Source organism: Pleurodeles waltl, chromosome 1_2 (genome assembly GCF_031143425.1).
Source record: "Pleurodeles waltl isolate 20211129_DDA chromosome 1_2, aPleWal1.hap1.20221129, whole genome shotgun sequence".
Taxonomy (NCBI): domain Eukaryota; kingdom Metazoa; phylum Chordata; class Amphibia; order Caudata; family Salamandridae; genus Pleurodeles; species Pleurodeles waltl.
In genome coordinates, this window is record NC_090437.1 from 841,187,778 (window position 1) to 841,195,259 (window position 7,482).

Consider the following 7,482-nt stretch of genomic DNA (forward strand, 5'->3'; position numbering starts at 1 on the left):
CCAGAAACGGAAAGTCGGCGGTGTACCGCCGACTTTCCGCTGCCCTTGAGAATCCTCCATGGCGGCGGAGCGCGCTCCGCCGCCATGGGGATTCTGACACCCCCTACCGCCATCCTGTTCCTGGCGGGTCTCCCGCCAGGAACAGGATGGCGGTAGGGGGTGCCGCGGGGCCCCTGGGGGCCCCTGCAGTGCCCATGCCAATGGCATGGGCACTGCAGGGGCCCCCGTAAGAGGGCCCCAAAAAGAATTTCAGTGTCTGCCTAGCAGACACTGAAATTCGCGACGGGTGCTACTGCACCCGTCGCACTCCAGCAACTCCGCCGGCTTCATTCGAAGCCGGCTTCATCGTTGCTGGGTCTTTCCCGCTGTGCTGGCGGGCGGCCTTTTGGCGGTCGCCCGCCAGCACAGCAGGAAAGCCAGAATGGCCGCCGCGGTCTTGTGACCGCGGTGCGGTCATTTGGCGGTAACCGCATGGTTAGAATCACCGCCACAGTAACTTAATGAAAACACTACAAAATGACACAACACAGGTTTAGAAAAATAGAAAATATTTATCTAAACAAAACAAGACCAAAATGACAAAAATCCACAATACACAAGTCAACTTATCAATTAAAAAACAAAAGGAGACTTTGGTGGTCATTCTAACCCTGGCGGTAAAAACCGCCAGGGCGAATGACCGCGGTAGCACCGCCAACAGGCTGGCGGTGCACCGCTGGGCATTCTGACCGCGGTGGTTCAGCCGCGGCCAGAAACGGAAAGTCGGCGGTGTACCGCCGACTTTCCGCTGCCCTTGAGAATCCTCCATGGCGGCGGAGCGCGGTCCGTCGCCATGGGGATTCTGACACCCCCTACCGCCATCCTGTTCCTGGCGGGTCTCCCGCCAGGAACAGGATGGCGGTAGGGGGTGCCGCGGGGCCCCTGGGGGCCCCTGCAGTGCCCATGCCAATGGCATGGGCACTGCAGGGGCCCCCGGAAGAGGGCCCCAAAAAGAATTTCAGTGTCTGCCTAGCAGACACTGAAATTCGCGACGGGTGCTACTGCACCCGTCGCACTCCAGCAACTCCGCCGGCTCCATTCGGAGCCGGCTTCATCGTTGCTGGGTCTTTCCCGCTGTGCTGGCGGGCGGCATTTTGGCGGTCGCCCGCCAGCACAGCGAGAAAGCCAGAATGGACGCTGCGGTCTTGTGACCGCGGTGCGGTCATTTGGCGGTAACCGCATGGCGGGCGGCGACCTCCGCCCGCCGCGGTTAGAATCACCGCCTTTGTGTAGCACAGTCAGAGGCAGGGCAGCTCTTCTTCCTCAGCTTTTCTCCAGGCAGAGGTTCCTCTTGGTTTCCAGAAGCAATCTAAAGTCTGTGGTTTTGGGTGCCCTTCATATACCCATTTTGCCCTTTGAAGTGGGCTTACTTCAAAGAAAAGTCTCTCTTGGTTGTCAAATCCTGCCTTGCCCAGGCCAGGCCCCAGACACACAGCAGGGGGTTGGAGACTGCATTGTGTGAGGGCAGACACAGCCCTTTCAGGTGTGAGTGACCACTCCTCCCCTCCCTTCTAGCACAGATGGCTCATCAGGATATGCAGGCTACACCCCAGCTCCCTTTGTGTCACTGCCTAGAGAGAGATGAAAACAGCCCAACTGTCAAACTGACCCAGACAGGGAATACACAAACAGGCAGAGTCACAGAATGGTTTAAGCAAAAAAACGCTCACTTTCTAAAAGTGGCATTTTCAAACACACAATCTTAAAATCAACTTTAATAAAAGATGTATTATTAAATTGTGAGCTCAGAGACCCCAAACTCCACATGTCTATCTGCTCCCAAAGGGAACTTACACATTAATCATATTTAAAGGCAACCCCAATGTTAACCTATGAGAAGGATAGGCCTTGCAACAGTGAAAACCGAATTTAGCAATATTTCACTGTAAGGACATATAAAACACATTAGTATATGTCCTACCTTAAACATACACTGCACCCTGCCCATGGGGCTACCTAGGGCCTACCTTAGGGGTGCCTTACATGTAAGAAAAGGGGAGGTTTAGGCCTGGCAAGTGGGTACACTTGCCAAGTCGAATTGGAAGTTTAAAACTGCACACACAGATACTGCAGTGGCAGGTCAGAGCCATGTTCACTGAGCTACTATTGTGGGTGGCACAACCAGTGCTGCAGGCTCACTAGTCGCATCTTATTTACAGGCCCTGGGCACCTTTAGTGCACTGTAGAAGGGACTTACCAGTAAATCAAATATGCCAATCATGGATGAACCAATTACATACACATTTTGTATAGGAGCACTTGCACTTTAGCACTGGATAGCAGTGGTAATGTGCCCAGAGAAACAAAAACAGCAAAAACAGAGTCCAGCACACATCAACAACCTGGGAAACAGAGGCAAAAAGTTAGGGGAGACCACGCCAAGGATGCCAAGTCGAACAAGGAGCAACAGCATCAACAGACAACAAGAACTCCATCACTGTTTCGCTTCACTCAGTCACTTTACCTCCAGCTCCTTGAGTCAGACACCACAAGTTCTGGTTTGCATTTATTTTACATTCTCATAATCAAACAACTAATTGATGTGCGCACATTTTCCTAGGATTTCCTAGGATGAGGAAGCTGGATAAGCATCAGGATCACAGTTGACACATTTAAAAGTAAGATATGGATGCATATCGGAATTCCACCAAAATAATAAGCAAGTTGGACAGTCTGATAAGTTTGGTTCACAGCTCACAAGGCCCAAAGCAGTAGAGGATGATGGTGGGGCATTACGTTACATGGGTCCACATGAAAGAGTCCTGGCAATACCAAGCCTTGTTACCCTTTGCGTATCTGCATCAGCAAACTCTACCTGGCAGATGGGTGTTACACCCAGCCATGGCAGCATCAGGGCAGTCAGTTCTGGCATAAGCAAAAAAAATAAACAGCCACAACAATGCAAGCTTGAAATCCTCCAACAGCCCATTTATACAACAGGTAGCTGGTCAAAAGTTTGAAGCCTGACCTGATGCTCTTTTTTTCATTGAAGAAGAGACATATCCAGAAGGTCACAAGCTGGAACTTTTGTGTAGTAAGTAACCAATGTAAATAGTAGTACTCACAAACCACATAAAACAGACATGAAAAACAGTGGTGAGGGCACAGTTTATTTGATTGCTTTCAAATCACTTGATTCTGGGGTAACCACGAGGACCAGTACGAAGGCATTCATTAGCGGGTAACTGGCACTGTGTTCTGCATGGAAAAAGAGCTTACTGCTAGAAATGCCCTAAAACTATTTGATTCCTTACAGTTTGAGTAGTTCAAACCTGTGTGATAGAGGGTTGAGTACATTGGCGGTAGCATTGTACAAGTCATACAGGATGAAAGATATATAGGCATTGTCTGTTTTTCCCATTGCATGAACGTCTATGTGTAGGAGCTCCTCTAAAGGCAACCACCTGTCCAACACATATAGATCTTCTATCAGTGATTTTGTACTTGATTTATCCGTTATATTGAATAAAGCCCCAGATCAGTTGTGAGAGCTTCAGTGAGCTAATTATTCTTTTATAAAGGATGTTCTTAACATTGGAATTTCACCATCAATAAGTTTCACAAGGGTTACATTGGTTGAACTGGAGCAAATAGTGAGGAACAACTATGATTATGTAGCTCTTGTGATTTTTGGTAGGTTACTCCAGCCTCTCTAGGCAAAAGATAAGCTGAACACATTAACATTGGCTGCTAAAAGGAAGATCTGTAAAACAACAAATGATCAACATTGCAAATGGTGCCATGTCTTAAATTTCTCCCTTTCAGAACAGTACCCAAAAATGGACAAGAATTGGACAGTGTTAGACCTGGCATCCTGGGTGTGGGTCCTCTGTCTTATTGCCTGTCTCCTGTATCTTTGACTGTGCACTGTATTTCGTTTTTGCTGGTTTTAGTATTCTGGGCACTTTACCACTGCTGATCAGTGCAAAGTGCAAGTGCTCCCTGTGTAAATTGTGATTATGATTGGTTATCCATGATTGGCATATTTGATTTACTACCAAGTCCCTAATATAGTGCACCATGTGTGGCCAGGGTCTGTAAATCAAATGCTACTAGAGAGCCTGCAGCACTGTTTGTGCCACCCACATGACTAACCCTGTAAACATGTCTCAGGCCTGCCATTGAAGTGTCCATGTGTGCATGTCAACTTGGCAAGCGCACCCACTTTCCAGGCCCAAACCGTCCCTTTAAGTACATGTAAGGCACCCCAAAGGTAGGCCCAAGTAGCCCATGGGCAGGGTGCCATGTTTTTAAAAGGTAGGACATGTACTGGTGGGTTTTACATGTCCTGATAGTGAAATAGTGCCTAATTCAGTTTTCACTAATGTAAAGCCTATCTCTCCCATTGGCTAACATCGGATTGCCTTGAAATATTCTTAAGTGTAATTTCCCATTGAGAGCAAATCGAGATGTGGAGTTTGGGGTCTCTGAACTCACAATTTGAAAATACATTTTCTAGTGAAGATGGTTTTTAACTTGTGAGTTTGAGTATGCCACCTTTGGGAAGTGAGTATTAACCATTCTGTGCCTCTGCCTGGCTGTAGATTACACGTCTGGCTAAGGATGACAGATGGGCTGGTTGTGAATTTACTCTAGACAGTCACACAAAGGGAGCTGAGGTGTGCTCTGCATATCCTGATGGGTCTTCCAGGGCTAGAGTGGTGGGAGGAGCTGACACTTGCACCTGGTGTGAGGAGGAACACAAGTCACACTTGGAAATGGTAGTTCAGCCTGAGCTGGCACGTATGACCACTCGGTCTATGGCAGCCAGTAATGGTGATCAGGAGGATCTGGAGCCTGAAAAAGTGGCCCAGGTGTCTGCCAGGAAGAGGAGGAGCAGGGGGCACGGGAAACCTACCCCTGAAGTTCCCATGGTCTGGGCTCAGGCTGAACCTGAGGAGTACACCCCAGAACCTACAGGGGAGCAGGTGCCCAGACTGGGGGTTGTTTCTGAGCTGACCTATTAGCAGCAAGAATGGGGCCCCACCACAGAGGAGTTCTGTGAGGTGCAGAAAACATGCCCTTCTTTTGAGGATCTGTGGCAGCAGGCTGCATACCAGGTGGCTGGCAAGGAATCTGGATCACATTGGATCTACTGGGACAATGTTCTCCTGTATAGTGGGCCTGAGGTTGTTGTGCCTTTGGCAGGACATTTGGGGCAGGACCAAAGATTTGCGAGGATTTTCACTCACTGCTACTCGCCCCAAATGCGAAGGCATGCCGATGAGCATTGTAGGTTATGTCAGACTTGCTGGGCAAGTGGCAAGAAAGGGGGGAGATGAAAGGCTCCTCTCCAACCATTCTCTGTTGTGAGTACCCCTGTTGAGTGGGTGGGGATCGGCATTGTGGGGCCTCTGGTTCCCAAGACAGCCAAGGGCAACATGTACATCCTGTCTTGGTGGACCACGGCACCCTGTACCCAGTAGCTATCCCTCTAAGGTCAGTGACGCCACCATGATGGTCGGCTGGGCATTAATGGGATCTTTTCCTGCATGGGGTTCCCCAAGGAGGTGGTATCTGACAGAGGTACCAACTTCATATCCACTTATATGAAGTGTCTGTGGAAGGAGTGTAGGGTAACCTACAAGTTCACCACTCCTTATCACCCCCAAGTAAATGGGTTGATTGAAAGGTACACCCGTACCCCCGAAGGCATGATTATGGGTCTGTCAGACTCCATGAGGCATAAGTGGGATGTCCTCTTGCCATTCCTTCACTTTGCATACAGGTGCAACTCCTGAACTGAGATTCTCTGTGGACCACTGTGGGCTCAGCGCTGCCACTAAGACTGCCCCAAGCGCTGATAATATATAACAAAACCACAGAGGGTAACCCAAACCTTAACCAAGGGGACTGGGTAAGAATGATGTTACATAAACTACAACGTCCCCAAAGGAGACCACATTATTAACACAAGGGTTTACTCACAATAAAGAACAGAATGGGTAAAAATACATTAGAGAAAATCATTTTATTAATATATACAGTATAAAACACTTTCTTACATATCAAAAGGAGTCCCTGACACAACACCCAAACAGTAGAAGGACAGAAAAAGTGCAAAGATCAACTGCTCATGTTTGAAGAAAGAAAACAGAGAAGATAAATCTCATCACCATGTAATATAACAATTACTAAAAAAGTATACACAGCCTGTTGGTTAATCTTTCTCTGTATTCAACCAATCCTTAATTTCCTCCACATATACAACTCCAACAGGCTAGAGCATCATTGTCGACGTTTCAACCCCCTTTACGCTCTTGGGCCAAACTCAAAGGCTCCTCCACGGGTCTTCTTCAGGACAAACCAATAGGGACTCCTACAATAATATAAATCAAATCAATCATACCAAATAATCCTCTCTGTCCCATTCTGTTCTAACCCAACATCATCTCTACTTACCACTAGTTACAATTTAATCAGTACCAACGTATTTATCTCCAGACAAAATCTTCAAATCAAAATCAATCTACAAATACAAGCAGAAGACAACACAATTTATTCAAATACACACATTCCATTACAAGTCATCTATAACATGGTATCTCTCATGATTGTGTCCGTCCCACCCTAAACAATATACCTTCACATTTGTTGTAAATCAATTACCAAGGGCACATCTCCCAAGTTCTTCCTTGTATGATCCTTATTTCCTTCAATAAAATTACAAAATATTCTAACTCATACTTGTTACCTATATCAATCGTATCTTTCATATCTATTTACTCAAGACCCAATCCACACCATGGTTTCAATGATCAAAATACACTTATTTATTTTTTATTCCTCATATTATCTCATAAGCCAAACCTTTAATGAACTAGGCAAACCTCCTTACCATAATCTTCTTTACTCGACTCAAGAATCCATTACTACAGTTCCTCATACATCGATAAAATAAAATCATATAAAGAGAAAGACTACTTCTTCTACCATCTTAGATATATGACATTATATCCGTCCACTAGTATATTGACCTTTCATGATATTAATCACAAACAAAGGGTCATATACTTGTAATACCTTATGGCCATTCCTATTTCGATCCTGCAGTATCCATCAGCATTCTAAATACATTAGAAACGCGACATCGTGAAACGCGCGTTTTTATATAGTGCGGCCGCACGTCCGATCCGCCGTGTATTCAAATACTTGCAGCCATATTAGCATTTCCCTTCGTCAGTTTTATTTCCCTGAACAAACCTGTTCTGAAAACAAGCCAGGCATTAGTAATCGCTAAACAAATCACGATCCTCTAAAAACCTCATTCCGCATCTAAAACACCACAAACATTCTGTGGTGAGGTATCTCTCCTATTTTCAAATGTCTGCTCTACACACAAGGTGCGTCTGTCGATCGGCACTAAAAATACCCAAACCATTCACTGTAGGGTACATTTACATTCCTGTTCTAAGACCGGGACAGACAAAACATAATTGCCGG

General features: G+C 46.4%; 1 long non-coding RNA gene across 1 annotated transcript; it reads right to left on the bottom strand.

Moving 5' to 3' along the window:
• Nucleotides 1-6,008: 6,008 nt before the first annotated feature.
• LOC138295852 (uncharacterized) lies at nucleotides 6,009-7,207 on the bottom strand. The gene is made up of 3 exons (XR_011203702.1): nucleotides 7,063-7,207; nucleotides 6,442-6,508; nucleotides 6,009-6,358 (listed from the first exon to the last, which is right to left on the bottom strand). It is a non-coding gene; the product is annotated as an uncharacterized lncRNA (long non-coding RNA).
• Nucleotides 7,208-7,482: the final 275 nt, after the last annotated feature.